This window comes from Octopus sinensis, linkage group LG4 (assembly GCF_006345805.1).
Source record: "Octopus sinensis linkage group LG4, ASM634580v1, whole genome shotgun sequence".
NCBI lineage: Eukaryota > Metazoa > Mollusca > Cephalopoda > Octopoda > Octopodidae > Octopus > Octopus sinensis.
The window spans coordinates 14,703,157-14,717,724 of NC_043000.1; the positions used below are offsets into that span (position 1 = coordinate 14,703,157).

The 14,568-nt window shown below is 36.0% G+C and overlaps 1 protein-coding gene across 2 annotated transcripts in view; it reads left to right on the top strand.

Annotated features, from left to right (window-relative positions):
• LOC115210713 (flocculation protein FLO11-like) overlaps positions 1-14,568 on the top strand; it is a 136,366-nt gene that overhangs the window by 44,009 nt on the left and 77,789 nt on the right. The window contains exon 2 of one of the 2 annotated variants that reach the window (XM_029779410.2): positions 8,249-8,358. The exons of the other annotated variant lie outside the window; for it this stretch is intronic. The gene's annotated coding sequence lies outside the window, so the exon portion shown is untranslated. The remainder of the gene's footprint in view (positions 1-8,248; positions 8,359-14,568) is intronic. 2 annotated transcript variants of the gene reach the window in all.

Here is a 14,568-nt window from a genome sequence, read left to right on the forward strand (position 1 = left end):
CATGAAATTATATATATATATTACATATGTATACATAATTTTGTTTATTCATGTATATGTGTATATAATTGTATGTGTATGAACACACACATACATGAAATACACTATATTCTCTCATAACATATTCAGACTATCATTTATTAATACACACATATACAGGCAAAGAAAATATCTGTTACACACATATTTATGAATGTACATAAACAAATACTTGCTTATTTGCAAGCACATACACAGATAGACACTCACACATACACAGACTTACTGTGTAAATGGGAACCTTGTATAAAGTCTAAGGAATGTTGGTTTGGAATTTTATACTTCTGGGATTCTTAGCTTTGTACAGATGAGAAGCGCTTAATACAAGATCTTTTAGTTGTAACCAGCGAGAAGTTCGTTATTGTGGGTGATTGAGTCTTGACAAGGAAAATTCATTGATGTGGGTGAGCATAGCTTGTTGAGAAGAGTCCATAGATTTGGATGTGTATAGCTTGTAGGGAAGAGTTCATTGTTTTGGGTGAGTATAGCTTGTTGGGAAGAGTTGTTTTGGGTGTGTATAGCTTGTAGGGAAGAGTTCATTGTTTTGGGTGTGTATAGCTTGTTGGGAAGAGTTCATTGTTTTGGGTGAGATAGCTTGTTGGGAAGAGTTCAGTGTTTTGGGTGAGTATAGCTTGTTGGGAAGAGTTCATTGTTTTGGGTGAGTATGGCTTGTAGCGGAGATTTCGTTGCTTCTAGTGAGTATATCTTCTTGAGGATGTAATTCTGGATGATACTAGCTCATTTATGGATGAAAGTATTATAAACTGTACCTACATTATTAGGAAAAGTTTCCGTTTTCGATTAAGCCAATAATTTGATTTAATTACTGTTTAATGATGGTACTTATCTGATAGATGCTGATTTGAATTGAAACCAGACACATAAAAAATTTTACAAGTATCATGAAATGAGGTTTTCTTTCAGTAGCACAGAATTTGCTAGCATTGCTGAGAGGTCAGTGTTCAGATGTTTGCACTATACTGAATACCAAATAAAATCTTTTATTTTCAAAGAACTTCTCATCTTGCTCTCTGAAAGATCTCAAGGATATAGTTTGCTGCTCTAAATGCCAACAACATTACATAGCTGATATTGTCCATTTTATTCATTTATTTTAAAAAATTTATGGCAGTGGTTTTCAACTTGAGTTTAAATGTTCCTTGGTGGGGACCATATAAGATTTTATACATAATTTAGATTGGACGGATATGTGTCCTCTTGTTTGTTGTTACCACAACTTTTCAGCTGATTTACTCTCCAGCCTTCATCAGGTATCCTGGTAGGAATTTTGAACCCAACCCTGGGTTGTTGTTGTTATTATTCTTTATTCAAGGCACTGCCTGGAATTGGGGTTCGTAGCCCACACTCTTAATCATTACACTATATGCCTGTGGGCAATTATAGAGTGAATTTTAGGGCTTATAAACATATTTTCTTATCCTTCCTTAATACCAGTTCCCATATTCTACTCATATCTGCACTAGGTCTGCTTAGGAGGTTATTGTGTCCTAGCATATGTGCTGCCTCTTTTAGCTTTCATATTTTTCAGTGGTGTTTTCTGTCTATTATTTTAACAACAAACAAGATGACATGTATCCATCCAGTGTAAATAATGTACAGAATTCCTCCTCTCTAAAATATAGAACATATAAGATTTTGTTGTTAAAATTTATGAGCGATAAATTGATTATACTTTTATATCATACATAATATTTTAATGATTTTTTTAATACAATTCCTAATAAATATTTTTTTAAATGATGAATAGCTATGAGAATTCACCCGAGTGAAATAAGAATCAAAGGGGGTCCATAGATAAAAAATGATTGAGAATCACTGCTTTATAGTGCCAAGTTAAAATAATGTAAATCTTTGCTGTGTATCTCTTCTTGATACACTAAATTACTGTACATTTTTTATGCAAGCAAAAATCCAGAGAATATTTGAAGGAGTGGACTTAAGGTGTGATATTTTACAAAAATCTTTTACAAAGTGGTAGAATTTGTAAGATAGTGAGAATATCCGCTCATAAATTCTGTGTTAATTGTGTATTTAAATAAAACGCTTTTACATTTCCTCATTGAATATAGTTAGCAGCATTTAACAGAAAGCAGATTATCTGGGAATTAACTGTGAGCAGCTGCCATGCTAACCAAAGGGTATATCTGTTCAACACTATGAAACTGAAGTTAAGCACCAGCCTTTAAAAACTCTCAGAGCTTAGGTATTTTTGCATCATGCTTTAAAAATATGTCAGACATCCTTTCATTGTCTACATTTAACATCATCCCAGTGAAGTAATAGTGAATGTAGTCTGTTTTACTCTTTCCTAAAATGGGTGGCCTTATGTCTACTTCAGAAATCATTAAATTAGGTTATGGTGGCGAGCTGGCAGGATCGTTAGCTCGTCAGACAAAATATTTACTGACATTTCTTTCATCTATGTTTTGAATTCAAATCCCATCAAGGTCAACTTTACCTTTCATTCTTTTGGGGCCTATAAAATAAAGTACCAGTCAGGTACTGAGGTCAATGTAATTGACTTGCCTATTCCCCTTATTATTGCTGGCATTGTGCCAAAATATGAAACCATTATTTATCTCCGGCCTCAGCATTCAGATTACTCTGTCAAATCATCATCATCATCATCGTTTAACGTCCGCTTTCCATGCTAGCATGGGTTGGACGATTTGACTGAGGACTGGCGAACCAGATGGCTACACCAGGCTCCAATCTTGATCTGGCAGAGTTTCTACAGCTGGATGCCCTTCCTAACGCCAACCACTCTGAGAGTGTAGTGGGTGCTTTTACGTATTTATTCATAGTTTTGAATTACTTGTGCATTATTTCATAGCTTTGAAATTTTGATGACGTAGCTGTTAATTTTAAGAATGATATTGCATGGTTAGTGAGAGATGGCAGATCTGGCCACCTTGAACATATAAAGCATGTAGAATATTTGAGCCAGATATGGCCAGTTTAAATACTAAAGAGTTAAATCAGATTCCAACTTACTTATTCTTTTCTTTTCTTTAATTCTTTTATTTGTTTCAGTCATGCTGGAGCACCGCCTTTAGTCGAGCAAATCGACCCCAAAGCTTATTCTTTGTAAGCCTAGTACTTATTCTATCGGTCTCTCTTGCCAAACTGCTAAGTGACGAGGACGTAAACACACCAGCATCGGTTGTCAAGCGATGTTCGAAGGACAAACACAGACACACAAACATATACATACATATATATATATATATATATATATATATAGACGGGTTTCTTTCAGTTTCCATCTTCCAAATCCACTCACAAGGCTTTGGTCGGCCTGAGGCTATAGTAAAAGACACTTGCCCTTGGTGCCACACAGTAGAACTGAACCTGGAACCATGTGGTTGGTAAGCAAGCTACTTACCACACAGCCACTCCTGCGCCTACTTGTAAATATATTTCATACCAATACTTATTCTTTGCTGAGACAAAAAAAAAAAATGTCAAGTAAGCAATTTCAACAATCACATACTAGGCGATTGGCTTAATTCTACACCCATGTGTGGAATCCCCATGCCATTTGAGTTTTAGGGGTTCTGAACTTGTAACTGAAATTTAGTCTATGCATTTAGTGATAGATGTAGCAGTAAAGTAATTCATGACCTCTAGATTTCAAACATTTTTGTCATGTTTACATATCATTGTCTAAAATATGTACATTCCAACACTGTGAAAACATTACATTTTTCTCCAAAAATGTTTTGTTGATCTATTTAGTTTTGCATTGTGCGTTTGTCTTTTATACTAAAGGTCAGTAATTTTTTACCAGATTCTGAAAGCAGCGTGTGAGCGTGCATACACACACACACAAGTGATGTAACTATGCTATAAAACAAGCGTGGGCAACCTTTTTTGAGAAGGGGGCCAGGTGGGGCATGGCTAATCATCAGGTGGGCTACACTTCTAAAAAGATTTGAAGTAATTTTTCATTAGGTCTGCTGTTAAGAAAGTCTCACAGGCTGTAGGTTGCCCATGGCTACTGTACAGGGATAAAGGTTCAAATTTGATGTTGTAATTATGAATTAAGAAACTTGTTCACTATCTACTATGCTTTCACCACAAAATTTTAAATATTTATATCTATAATAAGAAAAAAGAGGAGATTCTGTTACGAATGTCAAGGGCATTAATGAAATGAAGTGGTTTCTCTTGGAATTTGAAACTAAGATTTAGACATGGTGTCTGTTAATGAGACAATAAATAAGCTTAAGCCTTGGCATAAGATTACATCTTTTGGGGGATGTGGGTAAAATTTATTGAATCAACTAGTTTTTGTCATCCTGAATGTAACTAAATACCACAAGGCATCATAACATTATATAGGCATAAGCATGGCTGTGTGTTTAAAAAGCTTGCTTTACAACTACATGGTTTTGGATTCAGTGACATCTTGGTCAAGTATCTTGTATATCCCTGCCCCTACCAACAGACCGGCATGTATGAGTGTGTGCCTTTGTGTTTGTGCTCCCCACCCCATTACTTGGCAACCAGTGTTGGTTTGTTTATAGCTTCGCAGTTTGGCTCAAGAAACCAGTAGAATGAGAACCAGACTTAAAATAACAAAAAAGTACTGGGGTTGATTTGTTCAACCCTTCAAGGTGATGCCCCAGCATGACTGCAGTCCAATGATTGAAATAAGAAAAGGATAAAAGAAAAATACTGTGCTGTATCCACCATTGACTACTCAAATATTGATTTCTAAAATAGTCACAAAGACCTTATTTTATGGGTTTAGTCAGTTAAATGGACCTTGGGACTCAATTGGTATATTTGACAAACCCTGGAAGGATGCAACACAGTCGACCTTGAGAAAATTTGAATCCAGGACATAGAATTATTCAATTGAATATACAGTTTTGTTCAGTGGTTGACAGTTTCTCTATTACCTAATTAATAATAAAAAGAATGAGGAGAGGTGATTTTTTTTTTTCTTCTGTTCTTTTAATAATGTATTTTTTTTTTTGCCTGGATATGAGTGCAAGTGTTTTTAAACACAAAGAACTTCTACTGAACTGACCTATGGTGATTTATATGGAGACTGGTTTGCTTTGTTGACCTGTCATGGTTCTTGTTGATGAAGTTGTCACTTATGTTCTCAACATTATCTTGGTATTTTGACTCTTGTTGACAATTGCAATGCAGTCCCATTTAGCACAACTGTTTGGCTGTTGACATTATTTTGATAAACAGGAAATGATGCTATCCTGTTGTCCTTTATGTATATGTGTGTGTATATATATATATGTATATATATATATATATATATATATTATATATATATATATATGTATATATATATGTATATATATATATATATACACAGATATACATACACACACACAGAGCACACTCACTAAAACAAAACAACAATCTATACAATATAGAAATCTGTTATGTACAAATATTCCAACTATGTGTCTCTGTTTGCCTCTCTTTCGCCCCTACACATACACAACCACACACACACACACACAGATATATACACACATCTATATGTGTATATGTAAGTGTAATTGTAAACTGGACAAACTGAGAAGAAAAACACCTATCAACTTACACATATTAAACATGATTACATTTCTGAGAGATAAAACATTTAAAACTATACATAGGTCTATTCTCTTCATCAGCCAGACTTCAAAAGAAATATCTAACTAACTCTGCTTATACACATTTGTAGCTACAATGTCTATAAAGGCATTATATGTAAGCAAAGTTGAGGATTCTTAAGCTTCAGTGAAATATTTATTAAGGCTACCTTCACTTCCCCAGAATCCCACTACAATTTCAAATATATAATTTAAGTCATGGGACTGGAGCTATATATTAGTAACTATACTTTAAATACATAGAAAATATTTTTGGGGGGCAAAGGTTATGAAACTGGTTATTGAGTCCTTTCTGTCATTGGTGGCATTTTGTGTGCCTGATAATTTGTTTGAGCGTTTTTCCATCATCTATATAAACAAGGTTATTCAAATATATATTTCTTTCAGTAGTCAGGCTAATGAAACAGCTATACAGGGGTGGGCAAAAGCAGGTATGTAATTGCTTAATATGCGTGGAATGTTTTTCTTTCTCTATTTCTAAGCGATTCATAAGTCAACTAAGGGTTCTGCAGGAGATTCCTAAGTTCATTGGGGTTCACTTTTTTTTATTTCTGGGAACTTTGAGTGAATGCTTGAGCCACAAAGCATTTCATTTTCTTTAGTGGCGACTATAAACCTACTTAGGTGCACCCCTGTATATGTGTGTGTTACATGTTTATCTTCCAGTTCCCACATGAAAAACTACATGTTTCATAATATGTTGGATTTGTTTGATTTTCAATTCATTTTAGTTTTTATAGAAATACAAACGCTCTTGTCCTAAATAGTTCTGTTGAACCTTTTTTCTTTTTCTTTCTTTTTTTTTTTTTTTTGCAGACTTTCCACAGAACTGCATCTTTATTTCGTTTCTGTCATATTAAATTCTTTATTAATTTCTCTGCTTGCTCTCCTCTTCCCTACTACATTCCATCACCCATCTGCATAACAATCTGTCCACTTAACTACCTACATATCTTGTATGTATGTGTGTGTGTGTGTGTGTCTGTCTGCGTATACACACACACACACTCCCCACACAGTCACACGTAGGCAGTATGTTGTAAACATTGATATCAAGTAACACATAGCCAATGATAAATTACTGAGTAACCTACCTAGTTTACATTTTTTTCCAAATAACTCTACTCACCTGGTTTAATGCTGTAAAATGATTGGATAAAATTATTTCCTTCCTGTATAAGTTCTTCCTGTCAGTAACCCAAAACAATTTCTTTTTCTCTCTCTCTCTCTCACTCTCTTTGTCTCTCGCTCTCTCTCATAAATATATTTATATATATATATATATATATATAATGAAATAGAGGTACTTTAGTGGAATGCCACACAGCTGTAAAAATACTCTTCCATTCCAACAATAAGCATGCAATGAAGTTTCCATAAATCATTATCCCCTTGATAGTAGAGCAATTGGTTATATGTGAACCTAGGCTTCATAGGTCATTATTAACTTGTCACCTATAAGCCAAACACACACACACTCTTTCTTTCTTCTCTAAATGGCTACTTTAGTTTCCATATTCAGCCTTAATTCTATGCTGGCTATGAATTTATCTTCAGTGCACTCTTAAGTAATTTAGTTTAGTTTAGTTAATTTTTGGCTCAAAAGCAAATAGCAAGGCCATGTAGGGGGACATGGAGTACAGGGTGGTGTTCATGTAAAGAGTTCAGGCCACTTGAGGTCAAGGGAGACTTTGAACAAAGCGGTCATCAGCATCTTCACCATCTCGTCTGGCAGCTTGTTCCACGGATCCGCAACCGGGACGGAGAAAGCCCCTCTCCTTCGATTGAGAGTAACATGCACTACACAAGTTTTCTTTGCCTACATTGTTATCTACCTCCACCATTCATTGGAGGTTCATTGGAGTTCATTTAATTTTTTTATGAACAAAATGGCTGCAAGTTTGTCTGTTTTGGTTAAGAAGCTTGCTTTGCAACCTTGTGGTTTTGGGTTTGGTCCCTCTGTGCAGCAATTTAGGTAGGTGGCTTGTACTATAGCCTAAGGCCAACCAAAGCCTTGTGAGTGGATTTGGTAGACTGAAACAGAGAAGTCCGTTATGCGTGTGTGTGTGTGTGTGTACACTTGCATGTAGGTATGTGTTTGCGTGTACTCTTGTCTCAATGCCATGTGATGGATGTAAATGAGCTTCATCGTCATATTCATGTTGGCTCCCCTCATGTCAATTATGAATGTTTTGCACCAAATAATTTTTGGTCTTCCTCTCTTTTTCCTTCTGGTAATGTCTTTCTGGAAGGTGTTTTAGAATTGGTCTGGTAGCCAGACTATGTGGAACTGTCAGTTTTAATCTTTGTTCTGTCATGATTTCACTAAGTGGCCTTATGTTAGCTCTCTTTAGAATGTCTTTATTGGTTATGTGGTCTTGCCAGTACATTCTCAAAATCCATCTTTGGTAGAAATTGTCATAGCTAAAATTGGCCCTTTTTCAGAAATGTCTAAATAGGCAACATTTAAAGGTTTGACCCCAATTAAATTCCCAATTTTTAATAACAGATCAATCACTTCTGGCATTTTTGATGATTTCCTCTCGTTTTTTTGGTAGATAAGAGAATGGTATGGATTAAATTTTGGAAATCTGGTATCACTACATAGTGATACAAATCCTTTGTTGCAAGGCTATAATACTTGGCATACTGTTTCTAGTGATTGATGGTAAGCTGAAAATTTGTCATTTTGTTTTTTAATGATTCATAAATATCTTTTCTGTGAGTTTTGGCTCGTTATGGCAATAACTTAACAAATCTTTTTCTTACAGTGCAATCCTCAAACATTAGAATAATACAAATGCACATTTTTATGTAATGTTGATAAAAATCTGTTGATTCATGCACTTGCAATGAAAATTATTTCCACATTGCAACACCATGTAATTCTTCAGTTATGTCATGAGGCATTGTTTCAATTCCCCTAGTTACAGTTTTCCTTGATAACTGCTACCCATTGCAGCTTTTACAGCTGCATTGTTTTTAAAATTCACAAACAGCAAATCACTAGATTCCAAAAAGCTTCCTTCACCATTTCACCATCTTTGAATTTTTCTTTTTGCTTTACACCATTTAATGTCTTATTTGAAATTATGTGAGAAGAGTAGTAAAAAAATTTAGAAATTGATGTTTTGAAAAATGATTCTTGCTTTTCCAAATTTGAAATTTCTTTCTTTTTCTTTTTTTTTTTTTTTCATTTTTGAATTTGAAAGAAACAGTTATGAATATTTTATGAACAATACTAAAGTGTCTTCCCCCTGTTTGCTTCAACAAATTCTGTCCAACCCATGCAAGCATGGAAAAGTGACCATTAAAACTGCAATGATTAAATCTGAAGTATTACCGTATGGCTGATGTATCATTCAATGACAAGATGTAGCAAATTCAGAGGAAAATGTTGAATCTGACTCTCATTTACCAAGAATATGAAGATTGTTCTGTGGTGGCCATCGCTTCAAGTTCATATTTCCAAATTCAGTTTTTTGGTTACTCTTTTTTACTCTTTTACTGGTTTCAGTCGTTTGACTGCAGCCATGCTGGAGCACCACCTTTAATCGAGCAACTCTACCCCAGGACTTATTCTTTGTAAGCCCAGTACTTATTCTATCGGTCTCTTTTGCCGAACCGCTAAGTGACGGGGATGAATCAGCAGAAGTTTAGCCATTACCTTCTGCCAGAGCTGCGTGGAGCTTAGGTGTTTCGCTCATAAACACACACATCGCCCGGTCTGAGATTCGAACCCACGATCCCTCGACCGTGAGTCCGCTGCTCTAACCACTAGGCCATGTTTGAGATTTTCACAATTGAATTGGATTTTCTCTGTTGTTTATTGTTGAGAAAATTCCAGAAAAGCAAAAGCATCAGTTCAGTTTATGAAGGGAGTGTTTCACAATTGACAATGGCATGTTATCAACAGTTATGTTTAGAACAAGTCATTCTAAAAGAAAAACTACAAAACATTTAGTCACATTATGAGGAAAAATTGTTCTTGCCACCATTCGTCATGATAGTGTCTGGTTTTCCAGTCTATCTCTTTTTTTTTTTTTTATTCATAGTATGTTTTGAAAAAAATTTTAAATAAAGTGATTTTGATTGGTACAGGAATTATGTTTGTGATATAGATTTCGAGTATCTAATGGTAAATTATTTAACCCTTTATCATTTAAACCAGTCTTATCACACCCAAATATTGGATTTCTTATGTTCAACCTGGTAAGATCCACTACCTCACACCTACCTTATAATGACATTCAACAAAATAAACAATCATATCATTAAAATCTCGAAGCTACAAGATAATGTATGATTAATTCAAAACAAGGTGAATAAATGAGCATTACATTTGACAGAATAATCTGATTGCTAAAGGGGTAATTGTGTTTTCCCAAAAGATATAAATGTTAATACATACAATATTGAAAGATTGGCATGTTTAAAAAAATGTCCTAAGGCATCATTGTCTTGATTCTTATATTAATTAGCTGGCTCTTTTCAAGCAAATTTTAATTGTCCTTTATTTGAAATATTTCCAAAAATTCATATATACAATCAAGTTTTCTATTAAACTTCCTGTGAAATAAATATATAAAAACTATTTTTTAAAAATTAGTTTTTCTTTTTTTTTCTTTTGCCTCCATTACGAGACTGAAACTAAATATTTAATTATCTGGTGTTATAAATTACTTTCTACTTCATTATACCATTGTTTTGCGAAACTCTACTTTAATAATGACTCTCACGGCTGCCTACTGAATACTTTATGAAAACAAACATAACAGTTGTTAACAATGTCAGGCATGGCTATGTGGTTAAGAAGCTTGTTTTGCAACTGTGTAGTTTTCAGGTTCAGTCCCACTGTGCGGTACCTAAGACAAGTGTCTTCTACTATAGCCCTAGACTAACCAATGCCTTCTGAATGAATTTGGTAGACAGAAACTGCATGTAAGGTGGCAAACTGGCAGAAATGTTAGCACACCGGGCGAAATGCTTTGTGGTATTTCATCCGCCACTGCGTTCAGAGTTCAAATTCTGTTGAAGTCGACTTTGCCTTTCATCCTTTTGGGCTCGATAAATTAAGTACCAGTTACACACTGGGGTCAATGTAATCGACTTAATCCCTTTGTCTGGTCCTTGTTTGTCCCCTCTATGTTTAGCTCCTTGTAGGCAGTAAAGAAATAAGAAACTGCATGGAGCCTGTTGGGTTTGTGTAGATGTATGTATACATATTGTATGTCTGTGGATACTTGTACATATAATACATGTACATAAATACATATATATTGTGTTGCGAGCCCTTAACTCATTGATGAAATTGTGAGGAATGTCATGACATAGAGTGCATCTTGGACATTTTAACTGTTAGTAGGAGCCCATCCATCTCCAGGTCTAACTGCTTTCACTTTCTTCCAAAAGGAAAGAGAGAGAGAGAGAGAGACAGGCTGAAGGAACGAGAAAAAGAGAATAGGTAATCTCATGCAGGATGGGTACTTTATTTGTCAAGCCCAAAAGGATGAAGTGCAAAGTTGGCCTTGGCAGGATTTGAACTCTCAGTGCAAAGAGCCAGAACTATTAATACAAGTAATCTTTCTAATACTCAGACAACTCTACCAGTCACTCATCTAAATACACTTGTGTGTGTGTGTGTGTGCGCGCGCGCGCATGCGTGCATATGTATCTGGGTATGTGTAGGTGTACATATGTATGCATGACTGTATATTTGTGAGCATATATACATACATGCATGCATACATACATATATGGCACTCGTACAAGTGGAGCACTAAAAGCACCATCTGAGCATGATCGCTGCCAGAGCAGCTGACTGGCTTCCATGCCAATGGCACATAAAAAGCACCATTCAAACATGATCGTTACCAGCGTTGCCTTACTGGCACTTATGAAAAACATTCGAGTGAGGTCATTGCTAGTGCAGGTGGCACGTAAAAAACACCATTTGAGTGTAGCCATTGCCAGTACCACCTGACTGGCCCTCATGCCGGTGGCACGTAAAAGTACCCACTACACTCTTGGAGTGGTTGGCGTTAGGAAGGGAATCCAGCTGTAGAAGCTCTGCCAGATCAGATTGGAGCTTGGTGCAGCCATCTGGTTCGCCAGTCCTCAGTCAAATCGTCCAACCCACGCTATCATGGAAAGCGGACGTTAAACAATGATGATGGTGATATATATATATATATATATATATATTGCACACACACATATACTCACACAAAGTTACAAATTATATAACTGTGCATATAATCTTTTTTGTTTGTGTATGAATTCCAGAAAATCTGTCATCCATGTTCAATATTCTCATTGTTGGTATTTTTGTTGGTTGTTTGCTATTATTGTCCAGATGAAAGGTGACTGTTTCTGGTACATGTAATGTGTGTCAACACTGTCACACCCTTCTAATACACTCATCCCATCCTAATCTCGTTTTGTGCATATGTGTGTGTTTGTTTAGAGTGTAGGTGTGGCTGTGTGGCAAAAAGTTTGCTTCCAAATCCCTTGGTTTTGGGTTCTGTTACACTGTGACACCTTTACCAAGTATATTCTACTACAGCCATGGTCCAACAGATACCTTCTAAGTGGATTTGGTAGACGGAAACTAAAAGCCTGTTATGTGCTTGTTTCATCATCTTCACCATTTAATATCTGCTTTCCATGCTGGTGTGGGCAGGATGGTTTGACATGGAACTGGTGAGCTTCAGTGCTGTGTCAAGCTCCAATGTCCTTCGGCATCGTTTCTACAGCTTTATACCTTTCTTAATGCCAACCACTTTACAGAGTGTATTAGGCACTTTTTTCATGCCATGGCACTAGTGAGGTTACCATGTAGCTTGTCAGACAAAAAACAACAGAAGGGAGGACAAAACCCCCACTACTATATATATATAGTGGCTGTGTAATAAGTAGTTTGCTTACCAACCACATAGTTCCGGGTTCATTCCCACTGCATGGCACCTTGGGCAAGTGTCTTCTACTATAGCCTCAGGCCGACCAAAGTTTTGTGAGTGGATTTGGTAGACGGAAACTGAAAGAAGCCCGTCGTATATATATATGTATGTGTGTCTGTGTTTGTCCCCCCAACATTGCTTGACAACCGATGTTGGTGTGTTTACGTCCCTGTAACTTAGTGGTTCGGCAAAAGAGACCAATAGAATAAGTACTAGGCTTCCTAAGAATAAGTCCTGGAGTTGATTCGCTTGACTAAAGGCGGTGCTCCAGCATGGCCATAGTCAACTGACTGAAATAAGTAAAAGAATAAAAGAATATATATATATGCACACAAACACACACACACACACAATGAGATATTATAATAGTAAATTAATATATTGTGATATATTAAATACATTATAATGTAAGTAGTTATAGCAATTAAAACCAGAAAGGCAAAATTCATAAATGAGGGTGCAAAATAAGAGCTAAAAAATATAACTCGGATAGCCACATAAAATCACCAACCTCATGGTATGTGTTTGTTTGTTACTGTCCCTTTGTTTTGACATGACCTAATAGTCGTAAACAGGTGTCACCACCATGCTAGCAGTGTCCTTTTTCCAATCTTCCTTGTTTGGTCTTAGGGAATATATTACTTTACTTGGAAACAGGTAAGGATTGGCAACAAGAAGGGCATCCATTCAACCCATATGAGCATTAAAAAAGTAGACTTCAATTTATAAGACAATTTAATGCTGCATAAATCTCTCTCTCTCTCTGCTTCCTTTTTTTTTCTTGCCTTTTCATTCACCTACTTCCTTCATTTGCCTCTCTATACATTGTCAGGTCTATCACATTGTTCAATTATGATTATTTATCAATCATACTTAAACTGATTATGATCGTTTTAACTTACACCTTTGACAAACAGTTCTTTACAATTCTCAGTAGCATCAGCTTGACATTTTAATATTGTTAGGCTGAAAGTTCTTCCATTTATGGTGCTTATGATAGTGGTTGCATTAGTTCTAATCATCTCCACAGAGGCAGATTTATGATATTGAGTTAATCAATCAAACATTTATAGGCCAACATGTCAGCACACTTGATAGGTTATGTTTCAGTGTGGTCTAAAACTACAAATTTCATGCTAACGCAGTCAATGCAATAATCTATCCATGTTCCAATGAGTTTGCAGTATAGATTGTTTTTGTATGTATATGAAGTGGTTGGAGAAGAGATGGTTGGTGTGGTTGTGTAGGCCCAATCAGTTCCGCTTGAACTTATTTATTTAGGGAGCAGTTTTTCAAGAGATTTGGCTGCCATTGCTAGTAGTGTCTCTATTAGTTCCAGATGAGCTAGATAATTCAGATTTAGTGACAAGAAGAAGAATAAGGCGGCAAGCTGGCAGAAACGTTAGCACACTGGGCGAAATGCTTAGCGGTATTTCATCTGCTGCTACGTTCTGAGTTCAAATTCCGCCGAGGTCAACTTTGCCTTTCATCCTTTCGGGGTCGATTATATAAGTACCAGTTACGCACTGATGTTGATATAATTCAATTAATCTGTTTGTCTCTCCTTGTTTGTCCCCTCTGTGTGTAGCCCTTTGTGGGCAGTAAAGAAATAAGAATAAGTAATGTAAGTTCTCTGGACATTACTGTCTTTAGTCCTAGGACTCATGTATAAGTGACAAGAGAGCACAACATTTTTCTTGAGTGGGATACCAGTCTGTTGCAAGGTTATCCATTTACAGCTGAGTAGACTGGAGCAATGGAAAATGAAATGTTTTTTGCTCAATAACACTATGCACTACCCAGTCCAGGAACTGAACTCTTGATCTGGTGATCTTGAGTGCAACACCCTAACTACTTGGCCACATGTCCTCACATGGCTCAGATTTACTAAAAGTTTTTTCTTTAAAGAAAGTGGTTGG